The sequence below is a fragment of the Colletes gigas genome, unplaced genomic scaffold (assembly GCF_013123115.1).
Source record: "Colletes gigas isolate AHSC1104 unplaced genomic scaffold, ASM1312311v1 Colletes_gigas_Sc00017, whole genome shotgun sequence".
In the NCBI taxonomy this organism is placed as follows: domain Eukaryota; kingdom Metazoa; phylum Arthropoda; class Insecta; order Hymenoptera; family Colletidae; genus Colletes; species Colletes gigas.
This window is the reverse complement of record NW_025106646.1, coordinates 2610832-2636994: the sequence shown is the minus strand read 5'-3', so window position 1 is coordinate 2636994 and position 26163 is coordinate 2610832. Positions and strand designations below refer to the sequence as shown.

General features: G+C 37.1%; 1 protein-coding gene across 1 annotated transcript in view; it reads left to right on the top strand.

Annotated features, from left to right (window-relative positions):
- The window catches only part of LOC122400328 (hemicentin-2), a 531816-nt gene that overhangs the window by 311525 nt on the left and 194128 nt on the right, over positions 1–26163 (top strand). The window lies entirely within an intron of this gene.

Sequence of the window (26163 nt, the reverse complement as noted above, 5' to 3'; positions counted from 1 at the left end):
CAAATATTTTCAGTTTCCTTATTTTACGGACACGAATAATCGGAATATTCAAGCGGATGTTCTTCGCGAATTCGCGGAGAGTATAAATTTAAAATTTGGAGACAGTTACGTTAATGTACGAAGTGTAATTTCTGAAACCAAGAGGAAGACCGCAGGGAGAGTCATAAATAATGAAACTCGAAAAGTTTGAGGATTTCAGAACTTCCCATTTTTATTAAGTGAGAATAAAAGAGACAGTGGAATCGTTGGTAAAGCATAAAGTACCCCAAGTCGTTTGGATTATGTATATCAACCTTTTAAGTAGGATACGTATCTTTTATAAAGAACAAAAGTTTTATTTGCACGTGTGTGATTAGAACACACGTCAAGATAATTAAATTTTGATCGTTATTGCGATCCCTATTCCCAGAGTTACATTTCAACGACACCGACTATTTAGACTCTATCCAGAACACAGAATTTTAGAACGTGCTCAATTATTATGGATCATGGTTGCAAGATCCGTCAAAGAGCTGATTTCGTATGAAAGGCACACACAATTTATCGTTTGACATCAATTTTAGCTAGATACGTTCATTAACAAATCGAATGCAAGCTGTTTCTCTGGTAGCTTATTAAAACTATTAAATCCCCAGTCCTCGTCGTTTCATTCAAATCAAACCGCTGTTATTTGTTCTCATAGTTTCAAAACGTGCTCTGTATATCGCGAACCAACGTTTGCAAAATCCATCACGCAACTAATTTCGAGTACAAGATACACTATTTTACGTTGAATTCGACCCAAATACATTCATTAACAAGCGAAACAGCTTCCAAGACGATGTTCGTGTAAGTTATCAAGATAATTCAATTTTGTTCCTCGCTGCAATCTCTATCCTCATAGTTTAATTCGAACGAAACAACTATCCGTGCATTTCTGTATATATACACATTTAAAACATGCTCAAACGTCTTCCTAGGTTGGAAAATCCGTCGTAAAGTTGATTTCGAATCAAAGAGTATCACCATTGTTCCTTGCTTCGCTTTGACCTAAATACATCATTTAACACAACAAACAGCAGCCAAGACACTGTTGGTGACTAAGATATATCAAAACAATTAAATTTCGGTCCTCATTGCAATGTTGTCTGTTGTTCTATTTATTATAACATGCCACCGTGGCGAAGTTACTAAATCACCACAGAGTTGATACAACGTGGGAGAGAATCGTCGTTATCTAAATTTTATATAGTTATCTTCCTTACAATTAAAAATCACCATTCAAGATGCTGTTTCAGCTAGGATATCAAGACATTTAAATCTCATAATAATCTTTCTCTCAGTTTCCTTCGAATCGTACAGTTTTAGAAGTTTCTGAAGTGCCAGGAAGATTGTAGAATCTGCTTCAGATCTGGTTGCGGATAAGAGCACGAACAAAGGAAACAATTTTCAAGCTGTTTTTCTAGCAATTAATCCGGAGAATTAAATTTTACAATCGGTGAAGTCCTTTTCCACGTAGCTTCGTTCGAATCGAAGTTTGAACATTTCCATCTAGATGCATTCCTTGACAAACTAAGTAACTCTTAAGGGGCCATTCTACCTTGTAGTCATGAAAAATACGTGTCTCTTTGTGATTTTTTTTTGCGGGTTATTAAAGAGCGATTAATTCCGGATTTTGTAGATACATTTATTATATATTTAGCTATATTTACAAATTTTTGCAACGCATAATATCTATTGATTACGCTGTTTTTGTTGATCATCAAACAACAGTTTTTACGAACGGCACCCGACTGCGTACGTGATATCTTGCGAACAAGTTATTCGAAATCCTAAAACCAATGATATTCTTAATATAGATGAGTGTGGTTATAGCATGAACTAGGATCTTTTAAAAAAAATAAAAAATGGCAAAATGGCAGCTATTTTACGAAAAAATACTGAATATTTTCATATATTTGGTTGCTTTTTTGTTAATAAAAGAAAAAGTATTGCATATATCGCAATTATCCTAATTCATGCTATAGGGGAACCAGTTCTGAAGATACTGTATAAATTTGATGTTGATATCTTGAATAGTTTTTTAGTTATCACGCACGCAGTGCCGAAAAATGTAGTTTCGAGAAAAACAGCTTTTAAGTTTCATGTCCAGTTGTTATACCTGCGCGCGGTACATTTCAACAGGCTATAACTTCGTTAGTTTTCCGAATTTCAATTTAATATTTGGTAGACATATTTTCGAGACTACATACTAAAGGAAAATGCAAAAAATAAAATATCGATTTTTTTAATCCCACAAGGTAGAAAGGCCCCTTAAGACATCTTTGGAGTAGATTATCCATTAACCCATTGTCATGCAATGACGTGTCTGATTCGTTACAAGTTCTTGATGTCTAATTTACACAATTATGAGGCTACTGGTCATCTTATACAGGGTGTTCGCCCACACCTGGGAAAAATTTTAATGGCAGATTCTGGAGGTCAAAATAAGACGAAAATCAAGATGCCAATTTGTTGATTGAGACTTTGTTAAAAAGTTATTAACGTTTAAAGTTCCGCCTGTAGAACGGCAATCTGTGAACAGCTGCATACACGCGATAGTGGTTCTCACTCAAAAAACAGTAAGGCTGTCGATGAGTCAGTAAATAGAGTTTCTCATGCTGAGTGAGAACAGGTGGCACTTTAAACGTTAATAACTTTTTAACGAAGTTTCAATCAACAAATTGGCATTCTTGATTTTCGTCTTATTTTGACCTCCAGAATCTCTCATTAAAATTTTTCCCCAGGGGTGGCCAAACACCCTGTATATTAAAATCAACACATATTTACATTCACGAAGTATATGTAAAACAAATCTATTCTTTTTCGTGGCCATTTCTGGTACGAATAGATTTAAATAGAACTGAATAGTATACGTTTGAAAAATTAAATTAAATCGTACGTCAAGGGGTTAAATCGTCGACATTGCTGAATTTACATCCAAAGAGCCATCATCCATTTTCTCAATATTTCTCAGGGTGTATAATTTGAAATCTTAGAAAATCCGTCAAATAAAGAACGAATATTTCAACATTTACGACGTGTGTTGGTTCAATTCGATCCAGATGCATCCATAAAGGAAGTACACGGTTTCCAAGACACTTTTCGAGGCCAGACTGTCGAGATAATTAAATTTCTGGCCATCGTAGCGATCCCGTGTGTCCCCGGCGTTTACATTCGAACGAAACGGCTGCGATTTATCACCCTTCAAGCTGCATCGTCGGCGTCAAGCGTCGACAACGGCCTCGCGGAGACTTACGACCGTATTATTTAGTTGATGCCGCGTTGAAATTGCAGTGGCCACGGTCGAGATCTAATTTCCGTAGACTTCGCAGCCAGCACAATTCCCGCTGAAATATTAGGTAGAAGAAATCGCGATACGGGGCCGTCGGCGAAAAAGCTGCTGCCGCGAGGGGGTAGAAAAGTGGTGGTCGCGCGGAGAGTTTTAAAAATGGGCTTAATTCAAGTCGAGCGGCCAGGAAGTGTTATAATTCCGCGGATCGTTTTTCCCGTCGGCGGTCTGAAAGGGGTGGCGCAGCAGAACGCCGGATGGTTTTCAGGGGGATGAACGAGCGGGTAGGATTTCAGTGATATTAGAACTAGGAACCGTCGGGGAACGAATATTGCCGCCATACTCCGATGGGCCAAGGGGAAGAGTCGTGAGACAAGCCTATCGAAATTGAAACCACGAAAATTAAGTGTTTGGATCACTTGGAACGAGTTCGTATCTACAGTTGTAAAAAATTACACGATAATTGATATTATTCAATTATATCGGACGCGTCGTTTATTATTTATGTGTGTACATGATCGTAACGAACCATTTATTATTTATATTTGGACTCAGTAACGAGTCGTTTATTATTCACGTTCGATATTTTCGACCAAATGTTTGTGGTTGTCGACAAAATTATCATTATTCGGTAATTCGCGTTAAAGGGAAATCTGTGTCCATTATTTAGCGAGGAATTATCGAACAAAACTCGTTCATAAGTTTCATGTTCAAAATGGCGCATAGGGTTTAAAGATTCTTGAAACATTATGTTTTGCATATTAAAATGTCAGAGAAAGATACTTTGGGAATATTAATATTGTGGACACAAACAGAAATCTGAGAAAAATTAATATCTGGACATTTTGTATGCAAAAATTCTCCGTTCGTTTAATCATGTTCCACGGAAATTAATCAGTGACCGATATGAATATTATTGGTACACACGAGGGGAAGCTATAATTATACTTCGGATTCTGAGTACGTTGATATTTCAGACACGGAAAATAATCTAGAGAAGAGATTAATATCTGAAAGTTTATATATAAAACGGTTCCATTTGGAGTATCAGTCTACGAAAAAAGAAATATTAATATCAGTTACGAACACGACTTTATTCTACGTTCCTGATGATTCATATTAAAAATACGAGACATGGAAATAATTTTTAACACAGTTCTACGTTTATTGTACCTCACAAATTCATGGTGCATTTTTTACAAAATAACGATAGATCAAAGGTGTATATTAGTTATTGTATAGCATTTTTATTGAAACGACGATTATCAATGGCTACCATAGGCAGTCAACGTGATAAATTGGTGCCATAGATGGAACGATTTTTCGTACGATAAGCTTACACGATGTGGCGCAACGGCTGTTGTGTCGACGTGTACGTTGTTTTCGCCACAGACATAACGACTTGGCATTTGACAAACCCTACCAACAAGTAATATGCTTGATGGTAAGAAGAAACACTAGAGCATTTACTATGGCATCAATAATGTCCAAGGAGACAGCAGCAATTCTTACAACGGTGTTATTAGTAGCAACTTTTTTGCGCGGAAACAAGTAAAGGGAACGAAACAAAATATTGAGCGAATTTGTTTTTAGACAGCAACCATTATTTTCGTTCAAAGCTCACGCTGTTCTTCCCTCCGTGAACGTGAGATCTCGAAATCGAATTCTTTCACATTTTATTTCGAACAATTTTATACGATTCTATTCGACAAATATTAAGGTGCTGAATTTTTAATAACCTTGCCCATAAAGTTTCATTTTTAAAAAGTGTTAATATAAAATACTAAAGACCATTAAATTTTCCTCTACGGTTGTAAAATTTCAACGTATGTTTTAACAAGAGTGCCAAATTATGTTCATACTTGAATAGAGATTTGTTAAATTGTTTCCATGAATAAAACTATAAGGTTACATTATTTCTACTATAACGAAGAAGTTCAAACTTATTTATTTTACTTTTATTTCTTTTTGATGCGTTATATACCGGATGAGATGGACCCTAACAACACGAGTGCACACTAATAACGAAGGGAACAGCAAGGGTTAAGCGACTCCCAGACGCGTCGCCAGGTCGGTTCACTCGACGTCCAAGAAAATGGACAGAAAGGGGAATGTTAAGAATTTTCGATGCGCCCCCGGTTCACGAAGGTCGCGTTATTTTTCAGATTATTAATTCTCGGGTGCAATTTACTGGAAATTTCCATGTTCCCGAGAATTTGTCGAGGCTCGCGACCCTATATTGCACGAGTAAATTTCCCTCCGCTTCGCCCGAACCTCCGATTCTTGCGGACTTCGTGACTCGGTTACTCGGTAACTATTATTCTGATCAAATCAGAGAGTCACTGAGGTAACCGGTGAAACTAGTTTCCTCCGCGTGTCTCGTAAAATCCGCCCCCCGTGCGCCGGAAAAGAGATTTCGACCCTACCCCAAACAAAGAATCTACGAGATAACAAAGCCACGCAAGAAGAGAACAACATTAACCGCGCTCTGCCGTGGTTCGTAACCCTTTAACGTGTACAGTTTATTTTCCCTCTGCTTCTTGGATAGGTGCACGTTGCTGGCTCGAGTAATCGAAGACTGTTTCTACTGGCGGCGTAACTCGAACCGAAAATCACAGGTGATTCGTAGAAAGAATCCCCGAGCTTGGAAATCGTTGACTGAGTTGGGAACTCGCCAGAATCTTATTTCTCGGTGGTACGTAATACAAAGACGATCAAAGTATCGGGGATTACGATGCAGGTCTTGAAAATATGGTTGGGGATATTTAATAAGAAAGTATAGGATTGGTCGAGAGCAACCAAACAGCTTTAAGTCAAATTTTTTGTGTAAGACTTAATTGCTCAGCAATGTATTGTCAATAATTACGAATGTTTGTCTAAATGCATATTTCGGAAGAAAACAAATAGGAAACTGAAACTTTGTATATTTTTATTTATTTAGTTATGTTAGGTCTTTATACAGGGAGAGATTCTAGAGGCCAAAATAAGTCGAAAATCAATAATATCAATTTTTTGACTAAGGCTTCGTTAAAAAGTTATTAAAAAATTAAACTAAAAAATTTCAAATCATTCTGAAAAAATTGTTGTTAGATGCGGGGGTTAATTATAATCAGTTTTTGTGAATAGACATACCGTCGAAATCCTACGCAGTTTCGAGAAAAAAATTCATTACCGAAAATATAATGTCTGACCATACATTGATATGTTTCCCTGAAATTTCGTGCGTATACTAAAAACGTCATAACTTTTGAACGGATTGGAGGATTTTAAAGTTTCAAAATACAAATAACGCGTATTTTAGCGACGAATACGTAGAAATTCTAACAATATTGAAAAAGTTGTTCCTTGACCCTCTAAAGTGAGAAAAACACTATAAAAATTGTCCAATTTTCAAACAGCCTTAACTCTTACAATAGTGAATATATTTCAATGAAACTTTTTTCTGAAGTAGAGCCCATGGGTATTTACTAAAAAGTATTAGACAACTTTTCTATAGGGCATAAAACAAAATTACTTAAAATCAAAAACGAATTTCTAAGAAAAATCGGTAGGTGCCTAACTTTTTCGACGAAAAGAAAATTTCAAATCGTTCTGGAAAAATTATTTTCGGTTGCGGGGGTCAATTACAATCATATTCAATGAATAGACATACCCCCAAAATCCTACGTACTTTCGAGAAAAAAATTCTTTAACGAAAATATACTGTGTGGCCGGAAATGTTTCTATAATTTTTTAACGAAGGCTCAATCAACAAATTTGTATCCTTGATTTTCGTCTTATTTTGGCCTCTCGAATCTTCCACTAAAATTTTTCCCAGTGGTAGCCGAACACCTTGTATATGTAACTTGAGCAAAGGAACAGCTTATGCAATGAGACTTTTGACTGGTAAATTAAATTGAATAATTTTAATTACGAGTTCCCTTTGTAGTAATTTTATTAAAAATAAATTTGTATTATTTACTCATCTTTTTTACTCTCTAAACAGAAAGGTAAAATATTTTATATGATATTTTAATAGAATTCTTGTTTTAGACATCTTTTGATACGAAATTATACTATAACCAAGAAGTATGTTGAAAATTGTTTATAGCAGACCCGTAATAGATTTATTGAGCACGTGGACGAAGTTTTCTAAATGTTACAAAAGACACTTTGTACGCACGTTTGACGTTATTAAGTAGCACGCGTTCCTTGCATATTCTACGTGTATAAATGCTTTCTATTAGTAGAATAGAATACTGTTTCACATGAAACTTAGTTACCGTGTAATAAGTTTTGCGCGAGGAAAATACGTAGAGCAGAGTAACTTGTAAATGTAATATCCTGAAGTTTTAATAGACTCGTTGATAAGCTTCTGGAGGGTGATTCGTAAAAGAAGAAACGATAGAATACCTCACAAGAGATTAAAGTTATCAAAAATATGTTTTTACAAAAGTCGTTTAGCATACAATAGTAACTAGATGGTATAAAAAATTTTTTTTTACACGAGCTCTTAAAATTGAGAAATGTGCAAGTCAAAAAAGAAGGAACATCTTCATATTCATGTTCTCCATATTGGATATCACAATTCATGTATTACCTTCTCGGTACGAGGTGAAATTAACTTGTATATTCATACATTCATTGCTATTATAATTTTATTGTGTTTTGAGAAGTTATTTCACGAATACTTTGGCCTTCCACTAGTGTGTAGAGTAATCAGACTCGATACGAATGCCTAAATCTACTCCATACTAATTTTTACGTATTAAAACGTATCACCAGCATCGTTGCAAGTCAGTTTCTCAACTTCTTTCACGGTTTCTTACGAACCACACGACACACGAGTCTTTTTCCACAAATTGTACGCTTGCCAATAATCGCCCGGTAGTTTCTAGACCCAACGAAGTTGCCATTTTCTTGGAATCTACTAGGTGCAACGAGAACCTATTGTGTCTCGATGTTACATCGTCCCCTTAATTCTTATACGTTTGTTCTTCGAGGGTGCGAAGGAAACTGCGGTCGGTTACAAGTTCGTCGAACGGAAGCTCGTTTGGTTCTGGAAAGAAAAAGAAATAAAAGTCGTATCGGGACCAATCGCGCAAAATTTAACGCATTGTGCTCGACCTTTACCGTTTCCACAAATCTCACAGAAGAAAAAAGTAATATCTGCCAGACAATGGTCAATGGATGTAAAAGAAAATTTTGAAAGAAATTGTATTACATTTTTCGTGCGTTCGAATCGAATCAGATCACCTAAATGCTTGCTAAGTTAAATATGTCAAGATAAAAGAAGATATTCTTGTTGATATTTTTGATAAAAGCATATTTCAGAAAAAAAGCGTAATATTTAATGTATTTATATTATAAAAATACAATATTTACACGTATATAATAGCTTATTGCCTTTGTCGATCGTATCAAACTGCTTGATGAATATTTCAAAAATTTGTATTTAGTATTAAGTATATTAATTGGCCCGTTAAATACGATTATTTCATTAATTCTCATACCACGTTTCAATGCTTCGAAACGTGCGCCGCTAATTATTGTCGAAGATTATCTTTTCAATGGTCTTTATTCGATTTTGATTACATGTCTGGTTTATTTATATAATTCAATGAGACTGGCATTCTATTTTAATCCATGCATAAATATTTAATAGATACGAGGTGATATATAATTATTTATTTATATTGGATCGTGTATAATAATATTTAATTTTTCATATACTTTCTTTTACTTTTAACGTGCCAATTCTTCCTCTTTATTATATTTCGTCGAGTAATACACTTTATCTAATTCACAACTTATTAATTCATCAAATATTACTAGTTAAATTTCAAACTTGATACCTGGCCCAAAGTCACGCACCCATAAAATTAGAATTAATGAACAAGACTTCGTTGTACCGCGTCCGATCAATGGTCGATATTTCTACTTGCAGGAATTATTTTTTCACATGTTACATTACAATGTGGACAATTGTGTACAATTACCTTTCGAGGGACGCATGATACATGCATGAGGTAGTTCGAGAAAAGTGATTCCGAACGTTTGTGTGAATTTGGAACCAGTTTGGCTGCAACGTCCGACCTATATTCGTTGTTTCTACTTGGAAAAATAATCGTCGCGTCGCGCTTTTCCCCCGTCGAATCGTTGGCTGGTAATTGGGGGGAAAAAAATTTGGATGCTCGAAGGTATTTTCCGTCGGGACGGAATGTTCTCAGCGTCAAAGATGATACGGGCGGGAGCAGTGAAGCTGAAGCTCCCTGGAAGATGCATATTTTCTAGACGAACAGCTTGCACACCTTCGAGATTCCGGAAGAAGATGCGGGTGTTTCCCGGGCGATTTCTTCCGATAGCGAAATTCTACGGGTGGACTGGCACTTTTTCCACCGTTTCACGCGAATTTATTCGAATCGTACCTGTGTTCCCGGATGTCGCGAGAAACGGAAACGCGGGGAACGCTCGTCGATACCCGAGCGAGCAAATTTTCCACCAGAACGGATGCCAAAGACATTTTAGAAGGCATTCGATGCCTTTACGGTGCAGTTCGTACACGTCGCATGACCCAGATTCGAGCATTGTGTACAACCGTACGGTACGTTCGTGTCAGCCATCTGACATTCAAGCTTCCCTCGACCGTTTCATCGCGTCCAGACGTTACCAGCTAATTACGTTCGCGTAATTCCGACCTGGAATTTTTGCCAGCGTATCGCCTGTACCAGAAAATTTGCACACATTTTGTATTCCTGAATCTCTCCACAATTGTTCGCCCTTCCGTACCCACTGTTGCCGGCTGCATATTTAGCATCGTTGAATACAATATTACTGTCATCCAGATTTTCGAATCCGTGAATATGTATCAGTTTCTTTCACTTCTGCATAAATGGTCGCAGCATTTGCTTTAACGTACTATACTATTTACGTTGCATACAATGTAAAAAGAAAATGATTTTCAAGCGTTTGTTTTCCACGGACCCCTTTACGACAGTCTTTAGTTTCGATTCAAACATATTTTTGCTCGAAGAAATTATTTTCCAAAATCGAAGATTTATTTAAAAGAGACTTACGGTGACCGATTTTGTTCGGTTCCGGCCGGTCGCTGTTCAATCCAATCAGTGTATCGGCTTTTTCGAGCGAGCGGACTAAAGTTTCTCAGCTTCTTGCGAACGGTAAACCGCGCATTGTTTCTGGTACCGTTTGAACTAAAGGGAACATTAGGACCGAATCGAAACAAAAGGTGATCGTCGAGGGAAGATTATACCTTCGTGAAATTTCGTGTTAAGTAAAACCGGTTCAATTTATAACAAAGGACGCGAGGGAAAGGAACTCGGTTTTATCGTTCCACTTTTGTTCCACCGCTCGTTTAGAAGCGATTCCTCAAAGGAATGGAAGTATTTGCAGCGGCAAGCCCCAAGTTATGCGCGGCTTTGTGCAAATTAATATCGAGTTTTTCCTTTCGACAGCAGTCAAGCAACATTCCTGGCTGTCTATGCGAAAACGTCGGCATACTAATTGACAATTTGAGAACCTCCTTTGTACGTTATCGCGACCAAGTACGCGGCAAATCGGGGGAATAAGAATGGATCGATAGTGATGGGAACAAATGAATCAACCGCTTCTTCTCCAATTCCTTTTCTCATTTGGGAGCGGGAACACGCGTCCTGGGAATGCAGACAAGGTTCAAACATTTATTATTCGTAAACTGTATAAAAATGGTTCAAACATTAATTGAATGATTATTTCCTGTAGGATATCGTAGTGATCAGACGGTAAACACGCTAGAAAATATAACAAATGTTGTATACAAATCGTAAAAATAGAATCATTCTTAAATCTACCAAAGTTGTGTTCTCATCGATAGTGATCGCAACAAATGAATCAGCTGTTTCTTTTCCAATTCCTTTTCTCATTTGGGAACGGGAACACGCGTCCTGGGAATGCAAACAAGGTTCAAACATTTATTATTCGTAAACTGTATAAAAATGGTTCAAACATTAATTGAATGATTATTTCCTGTACAAAATCGTAGCGGTCAGACGATAAACACGCTAAATAATATAACAAATGTTGTATACAAATCGTAAAAATAGAATCATTCTTAAATCTACCAAAGTTGTGTTTTCGATGACGAGCTTGAATCGAACGTTGTAAAAGCTTTCGAACTGATTTTTTGCAATATCTGTTTCGCGAATGCGGATCCCGAAAGACCTTAATCTTGATCCCGGCGAGATATACGAGTCGATTCTGTAGTTTTACGAAACGGATGCTCCTTCCACAAAGTTTGCTGGAAAGTTGCGGACGAAAATGTCGTTTCCTTCGAGTGACCCGCAAGAAATAAATATAAGAAACGCTTACGAGCATCGTGTTTGCATGTTCGAAACTACCAACGGGCGGTTTTTGCGTCGTAGCAAATATTTTAAGCGGCGTAAACGGGCCGCTATTTGCCCCCGAACTTCGACAAACTTCCGGCGATGTTATCGCCGGTGTTTCTATCGATAGGATGCTGGGGGTCTCTAAAACCAGTCCGTGACGGCGTAATATGAAATGCAAATTGCGATACAGTGCTCGTCATGACTTCCGGTTATGAAACACGAATACGGTACGGCTTTCTCATCAAAACAGAAATCTTCATCGCGTACGAGAGCGCCCGTGCTACTTCAAATACGCGCACGCGTTTAATTCCTGCTAAAAGATCTCTCTGGTTCCCGTCTCTTTTTCACCACCGTGAAATTAGTACTCGCATTATCGCGGCAAAGTAATGACTTTCGTACCTCGGTCCATCCGCTGTTTCGTTCCAAAGCGTACGTTATAATAGTTTGAATCGCAGAAAAAACAACGAGAATCTCTATTTTAATTACGAGAAATTAACGTTTCGAAAATTTACGCAGCATCGTACGTAATCACCGCGATTAAATATATTAATGCGTTTAAATGTCGTTGTTTTAATACGATTTTAACGCTATTTACCGAGCAATATCGATTGTTTGCTCGTCGTAGCGCGTTCAAAATTCCAGTGTAACTAGAACTTAAACCAATATTCCAAACATTCTGTTTTATGAAAAATCCCAATTCTCTTCTTCTTTGACACGTACATTTTATTAAAATTCAATATCGTTTTATAGTGTGTTCACATTTTTTAATATTTTAAAAATCAATAATGAGATATCTTTAGAATACAGTAAATAAGTAGGTTCTTTAAAATTTTTTAAAAGTACAATATAAAAGGATCAAACTGACTGCAAAATCTAATTGATCGTGGTCTGTATTTGGCATGTCTGTTATTGAAAATTCGATCCAAAATCCTGCGAAAACGTCAATTTTTTGAATTGCAACATACTTCACTCGTTTTTCACTCGTACAACTTTTGTAAATAAAGTGTAAATCTTGTGTGGTCTGATTCTTGAAACTGAAAAGCACGATTCAATCGTGTGAAATTATTACTCCTTTTAATAAAAATCGTGTTTATTCTTTGCTCCAATCATCTTGTATTTTTATTTTTACGAGACAGTCGAGTTGTTTGGTGTTGAAAAATTATTTTTTTTGCTATTCTGCGAGATAGTCAATTTTTTTCGATGCCAACACGGTATCAAAACGATACGAATAAGCGCGCACACTGAACATTGTTCTTTCTAGTTCGTTCAGAATGATCTAGTTTGAAACAATTGCGGAGCAATTTTCTGTTCCCGACAGTAATTTTCCGGGAAAAAAAAGAGGAACGAGAAGACCAGAAACTACAAAATGATACTCTACCTCGACAGCACTAACGAATTTGCGAACAATTTTCTCGCCACGTGGGAAAGCAACGCGAAATGAATCCAATCACGAAACGGTGGAGCCGAATCGAATCGACTACAAGTAATTTAAATATAATTCACCACGATTTCAATGTTGCCGTATCGGCCGGATGATTCGACAAAATTTTGCTTCAATTATACGCGCGATTAAATTCGAACGTAGAGAAATCAGCGTAGATGCGCTTGGAAAATTATCGAGCTTAATTCGAACGAGAAGTTTCTCAATGGTAAAGACGTGTTTCCAGCTTCATCTTCTTTATCGTTTATTGGAAGTTCTTATTCATTTCGTGGAAGACAAATAAACTAATAAAAGAAGCTGTTATCCAAATAACTCAAATAAATTTCGATACTTTTAAATTAAATAGAAATAGCAATTTATAGATCAGCGATACCAAACCTTTTTCGGTACTGGGTTTAATAAAATAAAATAATACTTTCTTATTTTATCGTAATATTAAAATTTAAATGGCTAGATACAGAACGGTTTCAGGAATTAAAATAAATTGTAACTTTCTTGTGACTTTTTGTACTTAATACTGTAGTTGCACATTCGAATAACATTTAAATAATAGTATTCGAATTAGATTGGTATTAGAATTATATTCAACGAATATTTGAACCGATGGAAAGATTTTTTACCACGATATTTAATTAAAAATAAATTTGTTCTATCGTTTAGTAATTAAATTCTTTTATTAAAATACTTGAAATTACGCCGAGGTGATCGTACGTTCGATAAAAGAAATAATTAAATAACGAAGGCCATCGGGAGGTCCATTTTTTCGTTTTATAATTTGTCAGGCACACGTCGTAACAATTTTACGAGCGCAATATATTGCAAGCGAGGCGCATCTTTGTTGTTTTGTGAGACGCGGAGCTGTCGTCGGTGTCACCGGCATGCATTTAATAAAACCAGCCGCGAAATGATAAGCATCGTCTGATGGGATCGTAGCCGCGCGAAGGGCCTGTCGAAAGCCTAGAAGAGGGATTAGCTGGATTAGTTGGCCGGCTGGATCTATCTATTCCGGCGTTGGATGAAAGGGATACCTATAATTACGTTCCCCTTACGGTGAGAGGGCGCGAAAAGCCTCGGTATGAATGACGTCGATATCTCTTCTTCTAAAGGGACGAAATTGAACCCACTGCACGCGCTTTTCACCCCCGCGAGCCCCTCTCGCTTCTTTTTGAAACGGCTTTTCAGTCGCTTTCAACGCCCCTTGCTCGCGAACGTGAGTCTGTGTACAGGTTATTCCATAAATATCCAGACAAACGAAATTTACCTACACGGTGCTTGTCTTTATGCATTTATTTTCTTTCCCGAAGAAGGGAACGTTCGAACATCGATTTTGACGAATCATTACACGGATTAACTGGTCGAATCTAAGAAATATGTCAAATTTCTTTGTTATTGTTTCCAATTTTATTTATTTAAGCACCGTGTAATCCTCTCATTACTAATATTGATATATAGTAAAATTTCGATTATCGGATAATTGGACTATACCTATATGAAGTGATAAAAACGAGAAATATAATCACAGACGAGGTATACGTGTAGACTTTATGTCCAATGTGTTTTTTCAGCCCATTTTTATGGGTCTCTAGAGCCCCATCACAATTTTCGTGTCACTCGCAACATTACCAAGAGTGTACTGAAATGAACGTAAGAGGAAGGGAGACAAAATGAATTTAAAGAAACAATTCTGGCCACACATTGATAGTGTAATGACTAGCGTATCTTCTTCATCCCCGGCCACCTACTACACATTATATTTTCGGTAAAGAATTTTTTTTGTCGAAATTTCGTAGGATTTTGGGGGTATGTGTTTTCATAAAAAATAATTGTAATTGATCCCTGCAACCAAAAATAATTTGTTCAGAATGATTTGAAATTTTTTAATTTCGCTGAAAAATTTCTGCACCTACTACTCTATTGGTGTACGAGCGAAAATACAATATTTTTACAGTTCAAGGTAGAGTACAGTGCTTATAGATAAACAATAGTTATGCTTATGTGACCCTTATATTACAATATTATGTATTTTTTAAATTCAATTTCGGGTTGAAATCTATGCTTACAAGCAGAAATATAAATTTGTGGACTCATGAGAAGCACATGTATTTATTATGACCCAAATTCCTTAATTTCTCCTTTTGTTTTTTAACCAATTCTTTTCGCTTATAATAAGTTCTAGAGCTGTGATTTTACTGAAATAATACTTGCAATTTCATGAGCTGTCAGGTCCAGAAGTAATTTCTGTCTTTCAACTTACGTCATGTCTCACTAACGTTCAATTTACGAATCACAGTCTGGGGTTCACTTCAAGCATCATTACCATATATCGTGTATCATTTTTTGGAACATCTTTCACGCTTCACTGGCTCCAAGGAGGGGAACGTTTAATTATAAATTGTGTCTGAGGTTCATTTAAAGAATCACAACCGTATATCGTGTATCTTTCTTTGGAACATGCGCTTCACTGTTTCCACGGAGGAAACGGTCAATTGCGGAACCATGTCTGGAGTTCATTTAACGAATCATTACCGTATATCGCGTACGTTTTCTGGTAACGTCAATTTTGAATCGTCCTGCACACTCCTGGGGTGTCTGCGGTTCATTTAAAGAATCACAACCGTATATCTTGTATCTTTCTTTGGAACATGCGCTTCACTGTTTCCACGGAGGAAACGCTCAATCGCGAACCATGTCTGGAGTTCATTTAACGAATCATTATCGTATATCGCGTACGTTTTCTAGTAACGTCAGTTTTGAATCGTCCTGTATACTCGAGCTTCCGAAATTTCGAAATCCACAGGAAAGAGAAAGAATTTCCAAGAGTCGTCCCTGCATACATCTCGACTGCCGTGGAATTCTGACGGACAGGGGATAGCAAATTAGACTTCCCTTTATTTTTTTTTTTCTCCTGCTCTTTGCGTTCGTTCCGTCGTAAGAGGCCCGGGAAACGCGTGGATCCAAGATAGGTTTCTTCGGCTCTTAGGAACAGAGGCTCGTCGTGGTAAATTTAGTTTCGGAGGCAATTCGAAACTTCGCGGATGGCTCTTTTTCCACGGTCGAATCGCGAAGTATGCGACCGCGGCGGAAGTTGCCCTTTTCTCCGGTGCCCGGGAACCAGTCGCGATTCATTAATCGCACGCAAATTCGAAGCTGTTTTTACCAGCTCGAGCTCCTCCCGCGCTCAATTATTAATTTGCTCGTTTCGACGCGAGACCGGGGCTGAAACGCGGCAACGAGTAGATTTTGCTTCTTCCTGTTTTATCCCCATTCTATTTCAAAGCGGACTTTGAACGACTTGGACGAAACAATGACAAATAAAATGATCGCGCACCTGGCTTTGACTATCCCAGTAATTCTTATTTGGTCGCGGAACGAAAACTTCTGTTGCATCCGGAATAAACTTATTTCTCTTTTCATTAATTATTTCTGCTAAGCACGAGTGCATAAACATACATTAATAAGTATGTGTGTATGGGATTTTCTTTTGAAGGAAAGAGAATATAGGTGCATAATGTGGGAAACGTATCTATCTCTGCATTTTAGACGTTTCAGATTGTTTCAGCATCGAAATAAGTAGAAATTACTGCAATTATTTTCGATCTGGAATTTAATCCTTTGCTCTATAATGATGAGGCTACTCGTCATCGAGTCTTATATGTTAAAATCAACATCTTTTTACATTGGCGAGGTATTTGCAAAGCAAATCTATTCTTTATTGAGATCATCCCTCTTATGAGCAAATTTAAACAAAATTAAATAGCATATATTTGAAAAATTATTTTGAAATCGTACATCAAGGAGTTAAATGCAAAATTTGGACCAGGTTTCCCTAATCATAGCTACAAAGATGGCGTTAAAAGAACTCGCAGAATACTGAAAAAACTATGTCGTTGATCGAGTAAATCACTTTGGTCAAAAAACGATACAATCAAATTAGAAACTTTCCAGTAATTTAAAGACCGTCAAGAAGTTGGAGGAGATTTTGTCAAAAAATAAAAGCGATCAAATATAGAATTAATGTTCAAATCCTCCAGTCCTCTTTGTCAGCGTATATTTTTGATCGAAGGGTAATTTTGAGAAACGGTTTCAGGGGAATGTTTTCGAGCGTTATCGTTGTATTTCAGTGAGAGTCTCCGTTTCTCTGGACCGCGCCGTGGGACGCGTCACTGTCACGCTTCATCCCCTTAAGCTTCTCCCCTTGTGCATCGATGTGCCAACCCTCACCTTATCGGTGGCTCCTTCCCGGCACAGTTTCCCTCTCATGTGAGCCGACCCATTCACGTCCTACTTAGGAGTGCTCTCGATCAATCATATTCAAATTTAACGTTCCGTGGTTCGCCGGGATCCGCGCGCATACACAGACACCGCGAGTCTTGCGAATCGCGTGTCGGATCGTTCGCGCGGAATGCGAAATACGGGCGTACGTATCTATTCGTATTAACGAATGATGATTCTCTTTCAATGAAAGAGGAACAAAATTGCCAAACTACACCACGCCACGAACATTGCTCGTTTCGACAGGCTACTGGTTCCAGAATTATGCAATCACATTCCACGCGTCGTTGCTTACCGATCGCGCTTTAACTATTTGCAATCATTTATCGAAAATACGCGACAAAGACAAGGATGCTCGTTCAACGTTTTTCGATTAATCGATCGAGGGCAAATTTCTATTAGAATCGTTAAAAAATTGAATTTCTTCTGTGACGTACGAAGTATAAAACTGTGCTTCTTTAAATTTGAGGCGTACAATTCGAGTACCTTTATTTTCATTCGTTTCTTGAAGATTAAGGGGGAATTTCTATTACAATCGTTGCAAATTCTGTTTGTTCCCTGAATTTTGTAACCTACGATGAATGATACTATATTTTCTAAAATTTAATACGTAGAATCTTGTATCGAATTTAGTCTCATACCTACATATGTGACCCAAACGTCAGTTGAATTACTATGCAGAACATAGATGTTCTTTGTATCCAAAGAATAGCATAGTAATTTGAACGAACAGGAGAAATTAATTTCCTCAAATGTAGTCATTTATTTACACTTGTTCGTCTTGGAATAATTAAACAATTACATCAACTTCGAGAAAAATATCAAACCTCAGACAGACCTTGCGAAATATAGAATATAATAAATTTGATTAAAGTATAATTTATCTCAACCATTGATAATATTATGAAACTAATTTAGAAAACTATTGAGCACGTTCCTTTACAAATTTTTCACCGTGAATCATACCAAAAGAAAAAAGTTTCCATTTTTAACTATTGCACCAAAAATCGAGGGAAACCTTCGTTCCAATTGCCATTTTAATACCAAGCAACAAATAAAAGTACGATTATTTTTTATTACTACGTACTTGGAAAGCATCGGGAGTTTGCGAACGTAGTTCGTATTCGAGCACGATCGTAAGAAATTTCTGCTGTGCGATATACTGGCTGAAAATAAAATTCAATTCGCTGCTTGCATTATCCTGAAAAGTTCGCTTGGAATCCGTTCTACTGGGTCGACTACAGATTACATCTTTTCCCCCGACCACGCATCTATCAATTCCACTTGTCTGACTGGACGTGGTTTCGTTCTACTTGATCGAGTAGGTATCGTTTAATACTGATTTAGCGAATCGGTTGATAAGTCGAGCTCGATATCTGAAAATCAACGTTGTCTGCTTTGCTTGTTCTTGCGAGAACCAATTACACGCGATATAAAGAAAAATTAGCAACTCTCTAACTGTTTTGAATTTTAGAACAAGGTATATCCCTATGTTAATACATAGATTATTTGGTTATAGGAGTATACATTCTCAGACATAATAATTTTCTTTATTTCTCAATATTTCTATTTATGGATCCTCTACGGGAGATACAAACTGTAATTATATTTTAATAACAAGAGAAATCCTAAAAAGATTGTTTAACACAGGCTATATTATTCTAAATTTTATTTTGTGTATCAATTTTCGATTTTTACCAGTGGTGTTACTCAAAATTACGAAAGTGATAATTCAGTTAGAAACCATTATGAAAGGCATGGAAGTTTATAAATTTTCTAAAGAGAATTGTTGGATTTGTAATGATATTGTATAAATTTTAGAGTATTAGATACTATTTTTGTAACGCGTAATAACGCTGAGTCTGGGTTATATAATTAGAAAAAAGACTGTCGAAGTTTATATAGAAATCTATGTTTTAAAAGAGAACAAAAGTGTGTGAAAAAAACAAATTTTAGGAACAAGACAGAAAATTTAGTACGACATATAATCGAGTTAAAATTACTTAGATGCTTCTCTTCTTCTTTAAAATTATTTTTTTTTAAATACATTATTCATGTCTCAACATTCGTTAGGCGAATAAAAGAGAAAGTTTCAAAAATAACTACACGGATATATTTCAATTAATATTTCACAAAACGTTTGCGGACAATATTTTACTTCGCAGTATTCAAACAGTTTGTAGTTGGTAATTTGTATTACGCGTTCCCGGATCCATCAAAAGATAAATTTCCCTCGTCATTATACGTAATAAGTCTATTAAGCGGATCTATGATTTTCTACCAAAGATACTTTAAATGCTATTAGCGGATTAAGTGTTTCGCCAGCGTTGCAATTAATTTCGTCCGACGTTGTTACTTAGGATATTAACGAAACGCGGTCGTCCACGACAAACAAACCGTATCTTCTGTTCCGACGGAAGCTGTCTCCGTAATACTCTTTGTAGATCGTCTCATCGATCCGAGTATAGAACGTCCGTCGAGTTGAAACCGATGTTCCAAACGAGATGAAGCAGTCCACGGAGATACGGAATTTAGATTATAGTTCCGTACGTAAATGGCTATTTTCCTTCATGATCTAACCAACACCGGTTAACAATGGGCCGAGGGAATAATGGTCCGAGAATAACAGGTGCTTTTGCGATTCTCTCCACCGACCTCCCACACTCGAGCCTAAACGCGCACCTCGATTTCTCTGGCTGCGAGCGTTTATACGTGTTTACACACATTAATAAGATCGGTTATAGAGCTGGCTTACGGTTTCAAGGCATCAATTTAATTCTAGCGACCGGGTGTGTTCAGGCTATTAGTTTGAAAAAAAGGACACGGAAGAGTAAAAAATTCCATTCGTATATACGATCGATCAGAATAATTTTTTTAATTTAATTTCCTCGTCAAATTTGTTCCCAGCGCCGCGAGCTTTGTACGAAATTTTACTTCTAATTTTTAATTTTTTAACTAAAAGAATGTATTATTATTGCACTACCGCTCAGTGTACGTTTAACCAATCGCAAGAATTTTCTTTTCTGGAGCAAGCTCTTTTTTATCAAACGTTGATTAATTTCCCTTCGACGTGATTAATTTCTTTGGTTTTCGAAAAGAGTTGTTTGAGAACCGACTTAATAGCCTTATTCTGTTAAAGGCAAAACGGGAATTAAACGAACGATAGTCTTATGTTTCGAACTTTTCTGTGGTACAGAATTATAATTCCGATGCCATAGTAAAGGATTTTATTGAAAATAAGCGGACGAAGCCTAAGGGAAAGTTTTAATTAAAAGTTCAATAATCGAACTTGGGGGAATGAGAAAATTTGTCGTGTTTATAAAAAACGCGTAAAATTCAAAGTTCGAAATTTTGTGGAATATAAGATGGAAGCACGATTTGTTTTCGACTCCTTCGTGAAAATTCAATTGGAATTCGCGGTTTTGTAGATTATTTGGAGCGATGGAAAGAAGTTCAATTTAGACGAACCAGATGGTTTTAATTTCTAATGGTATGAAGTGGAACAAGGGAAATTTTAGCGCATACGGGAAGCATGCAGTTTCATTCATTTCGATCAAAATTAATGGTCTACATTATTCGAATTGCTTTGTATAAAGTTTATTAAAGTTCTAACCGATATAAACCCATGACATCCATTAACTTTGTTACAATGCATACTGTATCATTACAAAATTTAATTATAAACCTTTCCGTGCATTTCTGGTGAATAATTTCTTGTTACAGTACTTAAAGTAAACTAAATATTAAACAAACGTGCCTGAGCATATCAGCATCGTTAAACAGATTATAAACACCATTTATCCTGTTTGTTAAACGTCCCAATTAGTATATTTCGATACAAGAAAATTATATAAATACGTTATCTAGATTTCCTGTGATATTCTGTTTCGTATTTCATTATGTGCGTTGCACAGTGTGGTAAAATATTGTTTACTTGTTGGCGCGTGCATTTTGCAAGAATTTAATTTCGCCAGAGGCTTTAATTAAATTATGTTTTATTTTAAACGAGTAAACGTTTCTATCAATCAAAACCGATGAAAGCAATTAAATATTGTATTATTAAATTGAACGTAACAAAAAATTATAACCCTCAAATGCGAGGTGCAGAGTATCTCTTTCGTTTGAAACAGCGCGTTCGAAAACGTCCGTAAATAACTGATCCAACTAATAACGCAATATTATTATTTTATCATGCTTTTTCTGGTCACCAATTTGTATTAAAAACAAATATCCCTTATATTCGATGATGTAAATTTGAAGGGAATTATAGACCAGTGTCACATCACGTGTGACATATTGTTTTGAATATTCGGTAAGTTAATCGAATACATTTTATTTATGCACACATAGTCAAACATACACTAAATGAAATAACTACAAATAGCGTGGTCTGTGGCGGACGGTTTTCCAACCGGTGGTATCGAACTTGTCAAGAAAACTTGACAGCAGTTTCCAATAAAGTTCACATATTTGTGTTAATGCGTGTATGTGTATATGTCACAGAGGATTTTAATTACATTACATGCTAAGGAAAACATTAATTACGTACGAATTATTAAACAACGTTAACATTGACACTTCAAGAAGAGTTCGGAGATAAAATTGGAATACTAATCGAGTAACGATATTTCCTGATTTAACTACGAATTACTGCTGTAGTAGTCCATGTTCGCCTAATCATCGAACCATTCTGTCTTGTAGATTATGCAAGTATGATCTCATAACCCGGCTATGCATCTATGAATTCCACTTGTCTGACTAGATACGGCGCTACCCTACTTAATAGACTGAGCTCAAGTCTATACTACTTCGGTGGCCGCAAGTTGTCCTATTCTACTTGCCTGATTACAGGTTAACCTAGCCTACTCGTCTGATCTCGCACTGGTCATGTGTTCTGTCTGATTAGGAATGGTTGCATTCCACTTCAATGTCCATGTTCCGCACGAGTACGTATCAGGTTCAACAAAGAGCATTATCCCATCATTTTCTATTATTTGCATCGTTCCCCCGTTCGTTTGCTCTTCTCTTTTGAAATATGAATCATTTCCACAGCGACATATTATTTTTTTGTATACATAATACGTTTAGGAATACTGGTATGTTTACGTACGAGCAGTTGTTAAATCATTTTAAATACTTTAATATGACTACTGAATAATCAAAATTTTACTTAATATTCGCGTGAGATTGATAAATTTCATGAATCATTTAATTATTGATAGGTCGACTGATGCTTTGTGAAATAATTTACAAATTTTTTTAATATATTTGGTACATCATTCTCCATAAATATTTCCATGATAAGTTGTGAGCAAACATTTGAAGTTGAATGTTTATTTACTTCCATCAAAATAGTCGCGAAGAATATTTAGATAATAATGCAACCATTAGTCTATCTATGTTTTCATTTCCACCATCTCACTGAGAATCTAAAAAAATTAATTCTCAAGATTAGATGTTGAAGAAAATAAATCTAGATGAGAATCTTGAATTTTAACTTGTAAAAATAAGTTCTATGAGAAATTGAGGGTAGTTTCCAATCGTTTAAAAGCAAAGTGTCGTTGCCGTGGACAGTTTTAAGGGTTCGGTATGGCAGTCAACGTATTATAAGAGAAAACTCAAACAAAACACAAATTCCTTTTAGACTTGCACAAATACACATATGTCCTACTGCTTGCTGGGCTCAATATGGTCAATCTCTCCACGCGATTCCATCTCATTAAAATTATTTAAATTACCATACGAGTTATGGGGAAGATTAAGCTTTCAGTTTCTCAGAAAAGAGAAACGTTCGAATTTCCTATCGAGAAAATTACTCAGCGATCGATACAATGAAAAATTTGAACCCCAGAAACCACCCCGAGAGGAATCCAAGGATACTCGGACGGTCGAACCCAGGACCTCCTTCGTCCGGAGGGCAGAATTCTTCGACGCGAATGCGTTACAAATGAATTTCCCCGCAACACGTTTCGGATTGAAACGACAGACAATGCCCCCCTCCGTTCCAATCGCCCATCCCTCGAATCAAATCCCCGGTACCGTCGAGATTGCTGCGCCAACGCGAAGGAGGAGGGCGGAGGGGTGGATCTAACGAGGCTAATCGGCCGCAAGGACATAAATGATTTTCACCAGGCAGTAATTTAACTAATTGTCCGGGACGACGGACGTCGGTTACGAACTGTCGAAGCCACAGACGGTCGTCCTTGGATTACGAAACGAGCCTCGTTACTGTCGTTAACGATCCGCTTTCATCCGTCCATGTGACGAGTTCCTATAAACGTGACCCACCGGAAGGAACTCAGCCGCGACGGAGGCGTGCAGCATCGATCAGGAACAGCGGAAGCTCTCCGGCTGCGGCGAGCTTTCTATTATCGACAACGCCCCCACGAATGGACTGTCTCCGACGACTTCTCTCTCTCTCTCTCTCTCTAGCTGACGCCCACGCACACGACGGTCCCCCGGTGGACCGGCAATCGCAAACTAAGACTCGTCGCGTGCACGAGTTTGCCGATCACGTCACCGTTCCACGAAACTTGACTGGGCTTCCGTACGTGCCGTTTCTCCAAGTACACCAGGCCGCAACTGCTCCTCTTGTAATTGATTTACAGGCTTCGCGTCCCGATCGGCCGAGGATTGCACAGAGAGTTTCCATAGAAGACGAGAACCAAACTAAGGAGACATCCTTCGTCGTTCCATTTAGGGACCTTCCGCCTCGGTTCCCGCGACACCCTTCGTTCGCACGATTGATCGAGAGAAGAACCCCCTGATTCGAGATAACGAAATCTTAAATCGAAATCTCTTTTTGCTTGTCTAACTCGCGGCGTCTACCGCTTATCGCGTTTAGATTGTGTCGCGACAGGGGATTGACAGGTGGTTTGCGACTCGAGGGGAGTCGTTACCACTCCCCTGGACGCGGATCCACTGTAGAAAGATTATTGCTGGCGATTTACAGCGATCTAGGAAGTTTTTTTTCTCGTCGATGTGTTGTGTCAAAATCATGTGTCGCGAACGTACCATTTCTGGAGGAAAAATTACGGTAACTGGTCTCTAATGCACTAGTGGAAGTTGAGATGATGGCACATTACCTAAAATCTAAACGATAACATATCTGAGCAGATATGTACTAGTGGAAGATGAGATGTTGGCACCTGTAAGCTAAACAACGCAAGGGGCAAAGGGTATCATGAGTATGTTACACCTAATCCCCTCCACTGATTCCTTTTAGATTATACTAGTGGAAGATGAAATGATGGCACCTACAAACTAAATAACGCAAGGGGCAAGGGGAATCGTCCTCAACATCCACGTAATCAGTGGAGGGGATTAGTTAGGGCATACACATGATTCCCTTTGCCCCTTGCGCCGTTTAACTTGTCGTTGTCAACATCTCATCTTCCACTAGTACATGTCTGCTCAGGCGCAGGTCGCTACAACTCAACAAATGGCTATACAATATTGAGGCCTTTGATACTCCTATTTTTTAAGAACATCAAGTTGTTCAACAATAATTCAATCAATGAAATACAACGTCAAAATACATATTACAATATTTTTTAATCTTCAAAATAGACTTCACAATCTTTTAAAATAACAAAAGAAAGACGTAGACCTAATTTATGTTAACTACAAATATAAAATATATTTGTTAAGATATATTACAATTTTTTAGAGAGATGCATCGAGTGTAACCTGCAGTCTAATTCGAATGTATTAAATTTGGTACACAAGATTCTAAACAAACTAAAAAATGTAAGTTTAAAGGATTTGTATCTTATCTCCTCAATAGTCGTGCCTTGACAGTTTCGTATTCGGCACGATGATAGAAATCGATTTATTCAAAAGAATGCATAGTTCTATGTGAAACAACCAGTAGAGGTGCAAATTTTTTTGCATCTTCGCTTAGAAAGAAGCTACAGACTGTTGTCCCAGTTTCTAGATTCATCCTGTACACCGCCATAATGCCCGACTAAACTTCTATGCATCCAATAGAGTTTGAATTTATTTCCAGGCGAACAAGAAATTTGAATTTTGACAGCTTTTATCGGGATACGGACTCACCGTGCACTGGCAGAAAATATTGTACAGGGTGTATGAAAATGTTTAGCCCGGTTATTATGGACTTATTTCAGATTTTCGGAGATTTAGCAGAAAAAGTTTTATCGTACTCTAGGGGGAGAATAGGTTTGTTCGTACATAGATAAATAATAGAACGATCGTGTATGGCCAGACAAGGGAACTACATTCAAGTGTAGCATAAACTGTCATACTCTTGGCAAGTAGAATGCAGCCCGTCCGTAGTTTGACGGACAAAAGTGTTCGCTATTGACCAGTAACGTCGAATACCGCCTATCGCGAAACAAATATAAAATAGTCACTTGTTGTTAGCGATACGGCTGTGACGTGTTTTACTTCTATCGACACATTTGTACTTGAAACTGATGCTTCCGTTTGAAACCATACTAAATATATCTTCGCTTGATTTGTACGAATACGCATTGATCACGTCACGTTCGATAACTGTTCAATTATATTCACGCGAAATAATAGAAGCGACTGTGACATTCGATAATCAGTTTGAATCCGATAGTAATTTTGTAACATAAAGAATTGATATAAATAAATTGAGAAAAATTGTGACTTAATGAAACGTTACAAAGACCATGTGCATTTCAAAACTTGACGTTTTCTTGTTATTATATTTGCTTAATTCTGTTTTTTTTTTTGTGTATATTATTTACTTATGTATAATTCTGATTATGTATATTTCTGATGTTTCTAAA